Source organism: Corvus kubaryi, unplaced genomic scaffold (genome assembly GCF_017639235.1).
Source record: "Corvus kubaryi isolate FWS band 111438036 unplaced genomic scaffold, C.kubaryi_AGA036_p1.0 split1-37296, whole genome shotgun sequence".
In the NCBI taxonomy this organism is placed as follows: Eukaryota; Metazoa; Chordata; class Aves; order Passeriformes; family Corvidae; genus Corvus; species Corvus kubaryi.
The window spans coordinates 1,329,730-1,345,809 of NW_024582075.1; the positions used below are offsets into that span (position 1 = coordinate 1,329,730).

Sequence of the window (16,080 nt, forward strand, 5' to 3'; positions counted from 1 at the left end):
CATATATGTAGTATTTGCAATTACTTTGCATGTAAAAATTTCTGATATAGAATGAAAGTACAGTTTTTGGAATTGCCTTAGTTTTCTTAGACTGTTAAGGAAGATTCAGCAGATTTTTCTCAAAGACTCAACATAATTTTTAAGGCTCAGAAGTCAGACATCATTCAAAAGTGTGCATCATCTGAAGTGAAAAAGGAATACATACAGTGTAAGCATTCTAAATTATTTCAAAAATTCTTTTCTTGCTTTGTGATAGTTACAGGCACTCTGAAAAACATACCATCCTTGTCCCCATTTTGCAGCTTGATTTTGTTTAATTTTCATTTTTTCATCTCTGCCTACAAAAATGAGCACACTTAAACCATAAACTTCAGCACAGCATCAGCAAATGTTGTTAGGATTTAAATAATTGCTCTAAGCTAAAGAAGTATATGACTAAACATCAGGATAGTGGCAAACACACCATCAAAGCCAAGTTAACAAAGCAACATCACAGGACTGAAATGACTATGTTCAAGTACGAAGAGAAAGAGAAGGCAAAAGAAGCTATCAAAAAAAAGGTCAAAATGGTATTACATTGAAGGAAAAGTAATTAGATCTCAATTATAAACTAAATCTACAATCCATATAGACTGAAGATAAAATATAAAACAAGATTGGAAAAAAGCAAGTAACTTCAGAGTAACTGAGATGCAGAACTAACAATAGCTACCAGAGGTTCCTTTTTTTTTGTGTAAACTGATAGACTTTTCCAAGCACTCTAGAGAGACCAGCTGAAAAGTAAGGAGAGACAAAGTGAAGACAACTAAGTGACAACAGACTTTCAACTGACTGACAAGTCTCACAAACTAACACCTGCAGAAGTATCCCTAGATTAGAGCTATAAATCTACGCATCTCTCTAATCTCAGTTTGAAAATGCTCCAGTTAACACTACCAAACACTATATGCCACATAAGAACCCTATTCTGTAGCAGCAACAACTCTCTAGGATACTATATAATGCAGAATAAAAGAAAAGCTCATTTAAGTACCTTCTTCATTCATGTGTTTCTCAAATGCCTGATCCTGCAGCAGCAGCAGGAGTACCACTGTAATTATACACAAGCTGACATGTTCCTTAAGTGTTGTCATGACAATGTTCACATTCAAGTGTGCAAGTCACCTTTAAAATAAAAACTTACTAGCTACTTCATTCCTTTTTTATGTTCCACATTTACTCCTAAATAAACTAATTAAGAGAACATTAAAGTTGCTAAATAGACCATTCCACTGCCCAGGAATGACAAACTTAAATGAAACATGCAACCATAACTGCTCCCTTAGGTAACATAAACATTACCCTTCACATTGCAATTACAAGAGTCTCTATCACTGCTAGTATCAGTATACTAACATTTTTCTCTATTTTTAAGAAAAGCACACAGTAGCAAAAGAGCCACAGAGGAAAATAAAAAACTGATAGAGCGTTAAACTAGATTGGAAGAAGGAAAAGGACATAAACAGGTTTGACAGTGATAAGCAATGGGATAGTATGAATGCTAAAAAAGTTAGCAGAGAAATTTTCCACCTTTTACAGTCTTCTGTGAAAGTCTCCATTCTCACGCAAACTAAGCTGAGAGACTGTTTCCTATTTTGTAAACTATTTGCAGGGGCAGGGTGTTGTGAGAATGCAGTGGATACTGTTTCAGTTCACTGAAGAAAATACTTTAAAATAGGCAACGTAGCATTCAGCCAATCACTCTGGGAGGTGTATGGTCAAGCACCCAATAATGTTATACCACTTTTGCGAACAATGCTATATAAATGAGTCTGTAATTAATTAAAGGATTCCATCCCATTTTACCCTGGACTCCTCTGTCGTGCTTCTCACCATCCCTGCGGGTCACAGCAACAGGATGGTATGCCAAAACTCGAGGAACTGAGTGCTAGTGAGATCCTTAACCTGGTCCATGAGATGTCAGCTACAACAGATCACACCCGAAATGTTTCCACACCAACACACACAGCACAAGGAACATCACTGGAATAAATGAAACCAGGCAGGATGAGCCCTGTGACTGGAGTGCCATGTTGGACAGTCACAGGCTCTTCAGGAGGGACAGGCAGGGCAGGAGAGGTGGAAGGGCTGGAATGTACAGAGCCTGAAGTTGGCAATGGCAGGGTGACAGTGCCTGAGTAAGGATTAAGGGACACACAAATAATGCAGGTGTCATCACAGAAGTCTGCTATGGGCCACCAAGCCAGGACAATGATGCCAGTGAATTATTCTTTGAGGAACTAAGGGACACCTTCAAAACAACTGCCTTTGTCCTTATAGGAACATCAATTTGTCGGATGTTAACTGGGAGCATCACACAGCTGGCAAAAACAGGTCCAGAAGAGTCCTAAACCTGGATAGCCTCACGATACAGCTACTGAGAGAGCCAGCTTGAAAAAGTGCCCTCCTTGATTTGTTGCTTACTAACAGGGAGGATCTCATGAATGAAGCTGCCTTGGCCACAATGACCACGAAGCAATCAAGTTTAAAATCTCCGTTGTCAGAAGGAAAAGTGCCAGCAAAATTCCAGCCCTGGGCATGAGAAGAGCTGACTTCAAGCTGTTTATGGAATGAGTAAGGTGCCCTGAGAAATGCTTTTTGAGGGTCCATCAGGTGTGGTCATTTTTTAAGCACCACCTCCTAAGGGCACAGGAACAGGCAGTTCCAAAATGTCAGAAGTCAAGCGGAGGAGGCAGAAGGCCATCTTGACTGAACAGGGATTTTCTCTTGCAAATAAGGCAAAAAAGTGAGGTGTATGCACAGCAACTTTAATAACCTGACACACTGAGCAACCTGCTCCTGGAACATTGCAAGAAATGAATGAGTGCCAACTGAGGTGATTTTCCACAGACAGTAAAAAACATTTTATACTGAACTTCTCTGTTTTCAGAAGAAAGTATTTGCAAGGTGCAACTAAGAAAATACTAGTGGTTGAGGTTAGAAGTGAAACATGTCTCCCATAACCCAGTCTGGTGGAATGGAAGAACTACAGAGATGCTGCTTACCACCTCAGGGAGAAAATCCATGTGGCCAAAGCCCAACTGAAGCTGGACAGAACTGTGGGGAACAATAACGAGTTTTTTTCAAATACACTAATGGCAAAAGGCAATCAGAAATAAAATCAGCCCATTACAGAATGAGGATGGTCATCTCACAAATCTCACAGACAGAGACAAGGCAGAGAGAAGTATAATGCTATCTTTGCCTCTGTCTTCAACACTGATGACCGTTCAAGAGGGTCTCAATACTCCTAGATGGAGAACTATGGCTGTGAGAATGACAAACTCCCAGTCAATCCCGAACTTCTGTGGGACCTGCTGTTTCAACTGGATCCCTAAGAATCTATGGGGCCTGATGGGTTTCATCCAAGAATACTCAAAGAGATCACTGATATTATCACAAGACCCTTCTCCATGATTTTTGAAAGGTCTCGGGAATCTGCTGAAGTCCCACTTGATTTGAAGTTGCTAATGCCCCAATTTTCAGGGACTGCAAGAAGGATGACCCCAGAAACTACAGGCCTGTCACTCTAACTTCAGTTACTGGTAAAATTATAGAGAAGATTATTCTGGGAAATACTGAAAAACTCCTTAAGGACAGTTAACCACCACAACCAGCACAATGTAAAAAAGCCATTGAGCTGTTAAGAGTGTCCAAAGGAGGGCACGAGGATGGTGAAGGGCCTTGAGGAGAAGCCGTGTGAGGAGTGGCTGAGGTCACTTGGTCTGTTCAGCCTGGAGAGGAGGAGACTGAGGGGAGACCTCACTGCAGCTACAACTTCCCCATGAGGGGAAGAGGAGGGGCAGGTACAGACCTATGGTGACCAGTGACAGGACCTGAGGGAATGGCCTGAAGTTGCGTCAGGGAAGGTTTAGACTGGATATCAGGAAAAGGTTCTTCACCCAGAGGGTGGTTGGGCACTGAACAGGCTCCCCAGGGAAGTGGTCACAGCACCAGCCTGACAGAGTTCAAGAAGTGTTTGGGCAATGATCTCAGGCACATGGTGTGACTCTTGGGGTGTCCTGTGCAGGGCCAGGAGGTAGACTTTGATGATTCTTGTGGGTCCCTTCCAACACAGGATATTTTATTATTTTATGAAAGACAGTAAAAAACAGTCCTGGTTTAAGCACAAGGAACTTAAAATTCACTCAGCCTCCTGGCATTTTCATACCTCTGCGTTTCTCGCCTCTCAAGTATCTGCTCACATACTTCTACTCCCAAGGGCTCATGATTTTTGGCAATGACAGTAATTCAGCAACACGGCTTCTCCTCACATCTTCTAGAAGAGTGCAGAAGAAGTTTCTAGTGCCTCCACTAAAGACTTCCAAGAAACTTTCTCTGACATCACATGTAGTTTTTATGGAACACTCCACCTACTACAAAGCCCTTAACTGAGATGGGGGAACAGTCATGTTCACTTTCCAACAATCATCTGAATGTTACAAATACATTTGGACTACAGAGAGAATAATACAAGACTCCATGCAACAAAACTCCTTTAGAAATACTTAAGAGTAGAAAATCTGAAATTCATTCTACAAATCTGATACCAAGCAAGAGCTTCATTGTGAGGTCATCAATACAAAATTTAAATATCTAATCAACTATGTCTGCTATTTTTGTATGCCTCACAGAAAGTTTAAACTGTTCTTTCTAGATTAGTTATTACTGCATAATTTTCATTCATCTTTATATACATGTCTCCATACAACAGAAGAAATCTACGGAATTTTAAATCCACAGCAAATAGGCTCATAATTGAAGACCCCTTGTAAGTTTAGGACAGCAGTTTCTAACTGTGAAAAAGTTTTCAGATAGAATTTGAATTTGAAAATACCTCTAAAATTATATATGGTTTAGTCAGATCCATTGTTCATTTAAAATGAAAAAGAAATATTTCATGACTGAAGAGTGGATTTAAATATTTTCACTTTAGTCCAATGAGAGAAATTCAGGCTTTCACATGACTTTGATGTGACCCAAATAGGTTGAGTTGCTATTCCAATCATTTATATTACAAATAAATATGTCTACAGCTTTATTTTTTGTATAATATTTTCCTAGGCAAACTCTAAAATAAAAAGTTGTTAAATGATTCATTGCATAACGCAATTAAATGCAACCAAATTATTACTTCATCATTTTTCAGAAGCAGAAAAAATACACAAAATCACTGACACCTTAGTCAAAACTGAAGACAAAATAGGTGTGCTGAAATATTCGGTACGTAGAACTTTCAAAGATGGTACATCCTCACGGTATCAGCTTTCAAAAGCAAAGAACATTTCCAAACAAATTTCTCCTGTCAAAATTTCTCTCTCCAGTTATCAATAACCTGTATCAAAACTGCTCATTACTGAATCACTTTACAAGTCTTAGATGGTGTTCTCTAAATGTGACTTGAACATAATGAAAACTTACTCATCAGTAACTCATTGTGTTCTCAACAATATAATGTACTTCATATACCTGGGGAATTCCAAGACTAATGTAGCCTGATCTTATAACATTTTAAAAAACTTTTAACATAAAAACAAAATACAGCTTGGCCTTATCTGCTCTTTATATTTTCAGATGTTAGTTAATTCCTCAAAGACTACTTTATTCTCCCATTCCTTAGGTACTTATTCTGACTTCAATTACCTTGGAAGCACTGTAAAAAGAACATGTAAATCCTCTGAAGTAGCATCTTTTTTCCTAAAAAGACCACCAATATTTTGTAGCAGATGTGAACTAATCGAAAAATAAGGATAGTCTTCCTCAGCTTCACATGGGAGGACTACTCTCTCCACAATAATAAGGTAAGAAACATAGGGGATATACAAGAAATGACAACGCACCTAAATAAGGTCTTTGGCAGCACCCCCATTCAAGCCATGAAAAACCACTGCCAGATCCTTTCCCTGCCAGTTTGCCTTTCAAAATACTGAACTACAAATCCCACATTTGCTACATTTCTTCCACAGAGAAAAAGTACATAATATACTGCAACGTCGGAAATCCTTCCTAGAGTTTCAGCAGAAAAGAGGGAAAACACACAAAGCAACTGCTACTTCTTGATCACATCAAATTTTTCACACTTCAGAAGACACAGGTGTTTATTTAAGAAGGCAAATATAATAACCTAATTTCAAAGGCAAATGAAATCTCCTCATAACAGATCATGCAGGAGCTCAACCGTGCAGTTTATTTCTCAGTGTGCATGGCCCCAAAACACTTTTATTTTGATTCATGCTCTTTAGCACTCCAACGCAACTAAGATCACAAGTACACATAAATTGTTTCCATTACCAGAACTTCCAACAATATGATGTTTGTATCTCAAGTACCTTCTAAATTACCACTCCTTTTTTACTTAAAAGTCTCAGTTTTTCACATATTCTTATTTTCACTTTCTGAAACTCAGACAACAGTACTGTTCTCACAACATTCTTTTTCCACATATGCCTTCTGTAACGCTAACCTATTCTAGACTCAAGTTTTGCAAACCAAGAACAGAATTTATTAATTTTGGTGTACAAATTAGACTATCAGCAGTCCTAAAAATTATTATTTTTTCTAAATATATATTTGCTTACTCTTACAGATATGTATGATCTTCCTCATAAAACAAAGGTATAGGTAACTGAACGTAAGTCTACATACACCTACTCTCAGTCTACAAACACATATGAATGAGATGCACTCAAAGAGGCAGCCTAATTGAAAATGTCAAAGTAAATCCAAATGTCCTTCTTATGAACGAAAATTTACATAACCAAGCCTTCTAAAAAGTCTTGTTTCCATCTCCAGCTGTAAATATATTGAAGAAAAATAAAAAATCACCTTTTTCTCTTACCATATCAATTGCCACACACTATTTTCAACAAAAATAATTCATTTGAGATTCTAGAATAAGCATTTCAGTTTGCATGTACATAGGCATTTCCCTAGGGAAAGTTCATCGGCAAGCCACATATGGCCAGATATAATCCTCCTTTAATGCACAAAATCTAACAGGGAAACAGCTTTATTAACACATTTAATCAACCACTCCCCTGTGCAAAAACTAACCAAAAACCTACCTCATCTTTATTGAAGCTTGTTTAAGAAGTCTATTCTAGTTAAGCTACCGTAATTTTTTTCGTACCAAGGTTTAAAGTCACATGAACAAATCTGAGGGCTGCCAATATCCAAACTACAGTATCTGTTCTGTACATTTAATTTTGTCAGTTGAAAATCTGCTACCTAATGAACAATAATGCATCCTTCTACACCACCCCACTGCCAGCTCTGGTCAAAATGCTGTCACATCAGAAGACAGGTATAGTACTCGAGGTCATCCTAACTCAATAGAATTTTTCCACAAATACCAGACTGGACTAACTATGTAGCAATTAAGATCTCCAAGCAATCTCTTCATCTCTGTTAATTCTAAACAAACATTAGCAGAGATGGTCACTGCATAAACATTTTTATTTTCTCACTGACCTGGACAGCAAGTTTGGCCCTAACCTATAAACTGGACTTCATCATAGGCTTTCACCACAAAACCCTACCAACTTCACTTTATGATTCCATGCAAGTGCATGCATTTACTTGATCAAAGCTTCTGTGCATGCATCCTTCTAGCACTTTCATATAATCACCATTTCAGAGTAAAAGTTGTCAGAAAGGAGAGTCATAAGAACAGGAATAACTTTTAGAAGTCTAATCATGACAGTATTAAAGCTGATTTACTAAAGAGCACAGAAAGAACAAAACTGATGGTTAAGCAATATTTCAGTCATTTGTTTTTTCACTTTTCCACCACCACAACCATACAGACTTAAATGGGTTATATTGTCCACAGCTGACAGAAAGCTAACGCTGAGCTAGCTAATACTACATAATGGAGGCTTCAATTTTCTACATGAATAATTGTACCACGGCACACAACTGTTATAGCAGCACAAGAGAAAGGTTCAGATTAGCCTAAGGCTAGGCCAGAGAAACTGTGAAGTTAACACATCTAAAAGTTAGAAAACAAAGCAAAGAGTATTGCATTTCATCTAACACCGTAACTACATCTGAAGACAAAATTAAGCACCATGGTAAAGCACACACCAGTGCTACATGGGAAAAAAAACCCCAAAACATTTCTGAGAGTCCTAAAAACACTAATTCTGTCTCCAGGTTAAATTTTGTATTGGCTAAAATACATAACGTGCTCTAGTATTCCACGGTGATTGTGAAGATCAGTTTTCAAAATTAAAGGTATTTTTAGTTTTCTGACACAATTCACTCTGTCACTTAACTTTAATTACATGATCAAATTCTATTTCAAGAACTTAGATAGGAGCCAAATTCAAATTTAGTAACTCCACATGTCAGGAAAGGGATAACTCACAGTATAGGAAATGTCTCCAGACTAAGTTTTGCAGCTATGAATCTGTCAAGGCTTTTTAATAATAACAAACTACACGGCAATCAGATTATTCTGCTGTCCTATTGTCTCCATAAACTGGATAGGTACCTTTCACAGCAGTTCCAAGTATTTCACTATGAAATACACTTGCAACTCTCCTCTCACTTGCATGGCTTTCACTGCAATGTATACCTAAAATGTCTTTATTAAATTGAAACTATAGCTCTACAGTCTTCAAAAGGCTATAAAGCCTTTTTCTTGTGTCGTAATTTTAATACAGAAAAAAATGTACGGAAAAAGTCTCAGACACCACACCAAATGGAATCATGCTTGACACCTTCATATTGAATGCATACAATGCCTAGTGACACAAATTTAAGGAAAAACACTAGCCACAGTTAAGATCTTGGATTCATCATTAGTGAGGTAATACAAAACATACTTAAACCAATGCCCTCCTGTGGAACTCAAGAGGAAAAAACAAGCCTCCCAGTGTTTTACACAAAATCAAACAACATTGAATATAAAATCATCTGATGTAAATTAAAAGTTCTGAGAACAAAATAACCTGACGCTATTGACACCAGTTTTGCCACGGTCTGATGGTAATTACTTAACTACACTGATTTTAAATCAAAACAAAATTCTCAAGCACTAAAATGAGAAAATGTCAGTATCGTGATGTGGGCACTGTGTAGTAAACTCTTGATGTACTACTCAGGAAGATTAAGATAGAAACATTCCTCAAGCATCAACACCAGGTAAGCTTAGCTGTCTACATATTAGTGTTCAACACCATAACAGCCCCAGTGCAGTAATTTCAGCTTGCTGGGTATCTTCCACATTTACACAGTATTCCCAAGCCACCCTCTGATACATCTTCAGCTCTCTTTCTTCACAAAACCCCTTGTTCCTTCCCACACTAAAATGTTCCCTTCTCGCTCAGTGAAGAGAGATGTTCTGTTGCTTGCCTGGTATTACAAGTTGCAAGCTGAACAGCTCTCAAGCTACTATCACAAAAAACAGGTAACATCCCCCCTTCACCATGGTAATGGTTAATAAATATGTACTATCTAAATTGGTTTTTATGAAGCTTATAGGAACTTATCTTCACAGGCATAACAATCTAAGCTTGGTGAAAACTGCCCTAGAAATTCCAAATTTCAATAGGCAGCAGTTGAGAGAGCTACACATCAGAAATACCTAATTTCCTTAAAAAACAGACTTTTTTCAGAAGAAAATTCAAAGTACAATCTTAAAAGTCTCCCAGTGTTTTACACAAAAACAAACAATACTGAATACTGTTGGAAAAATGAAAAGCGAAGAGCATTTCCATAAAGACATTTATATCTCAATCTGACAAAAGCTTAAGAGCAAATTTAGTTATTCTGTCTTCCTATTGTCTGTCAGAAAAATTCTGCCTTCCCTCTTTACTGTTAACCATAAATTCAAGTTTCATCCTTATTTCTCCAGATTTAGAGATTCCTCAGCCTACCATCAGCAAATGTTACACAGAAACTTTAATAACCTGACACACTGAGCAACCTGCTCCTGGAACACTGCAAGAAATGAATGAGTGCCAACTGAGGTGATTTTCCACAGACAGTAAAAAACATTTTATACTGAACTTCTCTGTTTTCAGAAGAAAGTATTTGCAAGGTGCAACTAAGAAAATACTAGTGGTTGAGGTTAGAAGTGAAACATGTCTCCCATAACCCTTAAAGCAATCATGTCCCTGACTTCAGCCTCTACAGCATTACTTCATCTTCCCAAGATTACTGCACAATTACTTAGGATTTAAGATAGCTGTATTTTTATGGACATTATATATTTAAACTGACATGAAAAATATCAAGAGTATATGACATTAAATATGTTCTTCATTTTAAGCTAGCAGAACTCCTCTAAAGCAACACTGAATGCCTTTAAAGATTTCTTTATACCATTACATCAAAAAGCTGTTGAAACGTGCTAACAGCCATGTTAGCTACTTCATTTAAGTTCAAATATAAAGACCTAAAATGGAACATGCTTAGTGCCTTACATACAGAAAGATACTCACAGGATTCTTCTACATATAACAATGCAATTTTTAAATAGTACTTTCTTTTAGGCTGCAGACATGTGTCCTACCCTGGATGAAATCACACCTTCCAGCCTCACAAAGGGAATCTGCCAAGAAGCCCATGCTTTTAAAGCATTTTCTACAAAAATACAGCCAATGCAGCTCTCAAAACATAACAGATGCAACATTCACTAGGTAATCAGCACCTCGAGCTGGAAGACAAACTGGACCAAAAAGAACAGTTTGATGGGCACAATAGAACCCAAGTCTGAAATGCAGTTCTGAAAAATGCAATTAGATAACTATGATGGGTTAGTACAATGGCTCTTCTACTGCATGGGACACACTACCTGCTGCTCCTGCTGCTCACTAGCATCAGCACTCCATGCCTCAGTGGAGACATTACTCCCTCAGAGTAGCAGAAAGCTCACACACTCAATAAGCTGAATCCACTCAGTGGAGGATACAAGAGGCAAGACAGAGAGCATGAGTGGAGCTACAAAACTGCACAGACAGGAACGGAGCAGGGGAATGCCTGGTAGTAGAGAGAAGGGCCTTTCCAACAGCTGGCAGCACAGTCGCAATGACTGGTGCTTCACAGCCCATCAAGTGCATCCCTTCAAGAACATCACACCCCAGTGACCTCATTACGCAAACTGCCACCCAAACACCACCTTCAACTCTGCTTCTGCAGGAAACTGTTACATCTACATTCTGTTATTGCACACGGTTTACTGAATAAAGAGCATGGCAACTCACAAATTACTCAGTGAATAATTGCAGAGAATACAAGAAGGTGCGACAAACCACATACTTCAAACTGAAGTCCAGCCTCTGCTTGTCATAAAACATTTGTATTTTTGGCCTACTGAAAAGGACATCATCCTCCACTGTTGCAGTTCGCATCCTGTCTTAATCAAAAATAACATAATTTAAACACATGGTTGATGGAGCCTGCAGGGAAAAGAAATTATTTCTAGGGAAATGACATTAAATTATTAAGAGATTTCAGTGAAGTAAAACTGCTACTACAAAGTCTTGGCATGTTAAAAGCTAAGGTGGCTAGTAAGCTTAGAGAGAAGACCCTAAAGTATAGGAAAAAATGGTTGTAATTTTATTAATGATGTTACAGACAAAGTCAGATTAAGTAATAAACTTACTTGAATATGCAAATCTTACTTGGGTGTGTATCATGGGCTTCTGTGACCTACAGTTATCTGAGTAAACATTTTGGCAAAGACAGTTCTGATTGATCAGTATGTCTCCTCCCATTCCTAACTCCACTGCACAAGGCAGGATACCAGACACACAAATGGCAAGAAAACTGTTTTAGCTTTTCACACCTCCAGGATGTACTTATTTTGTACTAAATACCCTTCTTTGAACAGCCAAATGGAGATTTTAATGTATCTTATACTAAAAAGCTTTCCTACACAAACTCAAAAACACCCGATAAAGGAATGAAAAAGAGAGGGGAGTATAGTTCTTAAAAATATTCTCTGTAAGAGATAAGGAACACAGAGTTAAATAAACACCTTAGAACAATATGCTGGGAAACACATCTGTAATATTCGAAAATTGTTGTGTATTTAATAGTATATATTTATTTTTATATTTAATACAAATATTTATATATTTAATGTATATGTATATTTAATATAAAAATATTTTCTGCCCCTTTTCCTAGAAAGAATCCTTTCCACTTAAGGCAATGAATATATCATCTATAAAACACTAGAACAAAATATAAGAGGTGAGCTAAATCTGACCAAAATAAACTAATGCATATTTTACTACTATGAGTTTCAGAACTTCTTTTGAAAGTACTGCTTTCAGAAATCTCCCTAAGTAACCATAATCCAAACCAATTCCACAGCATGGACTGGTGTGTGATGTCTCCTCTTCTACATCCTCCCTGTACCAAAGAGACATTAAATTGTAAGTGGCTTACCTAAGATCACAAGGAGGGACGGATGGTCCAGTCACTGTCTTCATCTGTGATCATCACCCTAGCTTTTAACTACTTTCTTACTAGTCTGCTTTTATTTAAGCAACTATTTAGCTTAAACACACCTATTTTTGTTCATCCAACTGTTTCAGCTATAGCTTACAACGTTCTAGAACTCCAGTGACAATGTCTAGGAGGCTACTCAGAATTAAACTTAGAAACAAGCTCAGCAGCATCAGGCTTGATCTCACTGCATTGTTTCTGCAGCCACACTGAGGAAGCATTAAAATGCCTACATAGCATAAAAAAAATCAAGGACTATCAGAAAGTATAAAACAAGTACTTCAAAGTTATTTTTTTACCTTTTAATAGATATGGGAAATCAATTATATAGAAGTCTCAAAACATTTTTGAAAGTGTTAAAGGCCCCGCATACATTAGTTGGAAACATACCATTCCGTTTACATTATTGAATTATTCCCCAGTATCACAGTCAGTTTAAGATCATCTGAACACAGACACAGCTGAAAAGGATTGTTCCACTCTTCCCCTAAGCACTGTCAGGTATTTTGCTCATACAACCTCAGGTGAGGTATGAGGGTTGACTGAGGACTCTTGACATTAATTTGCAGTTGAATCATTGAGCTTTAACTGTAAAGAAACAGTATGTCAAACTCCCTTAAAACTTTGTTATTCCTGTGGTTTGTGTGTGCTTTTAATTACACTTTTATGTATGCCATCCTAAAAAAATCACTTGAAAGTGAAAAGAAAAGCCTGAGGAACAAGATATAGCTACATGTTTTGTTTACAGCAGACTGAAAAAAATGTTCAGCAGGAGAAAAGTTAGATAAAGACAGTTAATACAGCTGATCAGTACCTGTTCCTTAGAAAGTTCATTTTTGTAATCAGAAGATATTGGGGAAAAGTAACCACTGTCACTTCCCTATTCCTCATGTTCCATCTATTGTTGTCTCAAGGGCATAACTAAACTAAGTAATTCTTAAACATCATAAGACTTCCTAGTCTTTTTCAAACAAATTTTCAAGACAAGAATAGACAAGTCAGAAATACATGTAACTTTGATACTTCTAATCACAGAACCATTTAGCACAGTAACTAGTGAAACAAGAACAACTTTATTTTCATAGGACAAACTGCAGATACAGTGGGGATGCTAAGATTTGATACACTGCATGAGCTTTAATAATGCAATTAATTTAATTATGAGACTACCAAAAACTGAAAAATTACAACAGGAAGTAAATTCAGTCTTTTTAATCATACATAAGTAGGCTGGACAAGGAAAAACTCTTTTGTAGGTTCTGTTACTTTAGGGGAAGAAAAACTTCAGAAGTGTTAAGATATGGACTGTAACAGGTTGATTCTCTTAATTAATCTTAAATATATTTATCTTGATCACACAGAAGAAAAAAGCTCTACAGAAAATGTGATGAATGAGAACTGGTACTCTAGATTCTGAAATTCACTTATATTTTATAAGCCAATCTATTTGATGCAAAGTGGCAAGAGAAAAAGATTAATTTCATTAGCTGAAGGTTATTCTCAGCTGATGTAAATAGTCAGCCGTTTGCCAGATAATTTCTCTATTTCAGGCCAGCACAACAAAATACCACTTTTTTCCACTGCAAATACTGTTTAACTGTTGAAACGTCTCAATTAAAAAGAAACTGACTAAGGGATATTGAGGTCGAGAGAAGACATCTGCTAAAATATAGCTAGCACAGAAACTTCTATCTCATCTTTACCCTTTAAAGCAAAATTGCATTACTCCCATCTTGGATTTTAACATCCCAATGCAGCTCAGGATAAAACGCATTCACTAGATAATTGTGTTCAGAAGAGGTATGAGAGTCTAAAGAGCAGATAAGTTGTTTATCCTTACAAGCAGTCATAACCCAAGCAGTAAGGCTTAATATGCTTAACAGTGTGCTTCACTTATAATCATGCTTAAGGACATGCACAGTATCTATTTCTAACTATGTATGTCAATACAACTGATCTTAACTACAAAATTCAGCAAGAAAAAAAAAATCTTCGATTATATTCCAATTTCTTTTTACACACTGCATGTCACTTCAACGTTCATTAAGGACGTACCAGCAAAATGAACAGGAATGCCTGAAAATAAGCTCTGTCCAAGTTCCATGGCGGACCACTGAAATATCACTTCTAGAGATTTTAATTAATCAAACTTAAAACCACTACATTCAGAGTGCCTATAAATAACTTCCCATAAAGCAAAATAAAAGGTAAGAATAGAAGAGCACTGGCAGCTCAATTTCCCTCTAACCTGCTAATCTGCTAACCCAGCAGAATCGCACTCCAGCAACCTGCGTCTACAGAACAGGAAAACAAACTTACTTGTTCCTACAAACCCAGCTCAGTGCTCGGTCGGACCAACCGCCGCCAGCACCACCGACACCGGCCGCCAGCCAGTGAACCCCACCGCCGCGACCAACTCCTGCAGGAGAGGGCACTCGGAGGTCTCACAACGACGGCTTCTGACACCCGGGAGCGCAGCCACAGGGAGGTGACGGGCCCTTCCAGCGCCGGCCGAGCCCCGGCGGCACTGCCGGCGGCCGCGGGGTGCGCTCTGCCCGGCTCCCCGCACCCGCCTGGGGCAAGGCCCCGCACGGGCGCCGGCTCACTCTGCCCCGGCCGCTGCCGCGCTCACAGGGGGCTCCGCAGCCCCCGCCCGCCCCCCGGCCGCCAGGGAAAGGGGAAGGAGCCAGTCCAAGGCCTCGGCCCACGGAGGTGCTGCGGCCGCCGCGACCGACGCCGCTCCGAAAGGCGGCCGGGGACAGCGACCTACCAGGGAGCCGAGGGGAGCGGAGCGCACTCTCGGCGTTCGGCCCTTCACCTCCGGGCACTGCTTTCCGTCCCGCCCCGCCCCTGGCGCGGGGCTCCGAAGGGGGGCCGGCCGGGGCGGTGCTCCGAAGCGGAGGTGAAGCGGCGGCAGCCCCGAGCGCCCGCCCCTTCCCACCGCGGCATAGGCGCCCTGGCGGGCGGGACGCGCCGCGCGCCCCTCGCGCGGGTGATTGACAGGCCGCGCCGGCCACTCTGGGGGCGGGAAGCGAACGCCAGGGCGGGGGAGGGGCGGGGCTTGCTGGTGGGCAGAGCCGGCAGCCAATGAGAGCGCCGCGGGGCGGGGCGGGGCCGCGAGGGGCGGCGCGGGGCGGGGCCGGACACCAGTGCCGGCAGGGGTCCGGTGTAAGGAGGCTGAGCGTCGGCTCTCCCGTCAGAACCTCGGGATCCCGCTCGGAGGAGGCAGCGGCCCAGCTGCGCACTTCCCTCGCCTCAAGCGTCTCCTTAGTAGGGACAAAGGCACCTGTTCAGTGAAAGTCTGGCTTCCAGGGATTGCCCTGTGCCCAGAGGTGGCTGAGTCAGTGTCAGACGGCAGCTGCGGGGCGCCTGGAACCGCAGCTCTTTTCCATCCTCTGCTGGGTAAGAGTCCCCAAGTACCAGCATCCTTCGTCGCCGGGCGAACCGCGCCTGGCAGTTTCACAGAAATGCTGTGCCTGTCTTGTGCTCCCCGTGCTCGGCGGCGGCCACACCGCTTGTTTCGCACTGTCGCCACACGTGGGTGAGGTTACCCTGCTCGTCACACTCGGGCATCCTGCA

At 40.0% G+C, this 16,080-nt stretch overlaps 1 protein-coding gene across 9 annotated transcripts in view; it reads right to left on the minus strand.

Moving 5' to 3' along the window:
• CSNK1G3 (casein kinase 1 gamma 3) overlaps positions 1 to 15,443 on the minus strand; it is an 82,843-nt gene extending 67,400 nt beyond the window's left edge. For 5 of the 9 annotated variants that reach the window (XM_042012741.1, XM_042012735.1, XM_042012739.1 and 2 more), the window contains exon 1: positions 15,272 to 15,443. The gene's annotated coding sequence lies outside the window, so the exon portion shown is untranslated. The other 4 variants (XM_042012736.1, XM_042012733.1, XM_042012734.1 and 1 more) reach the window with 3 other exon arrangements.
• Positions 15,444 to 16,080: the final 637 nt, after the last annotated feature.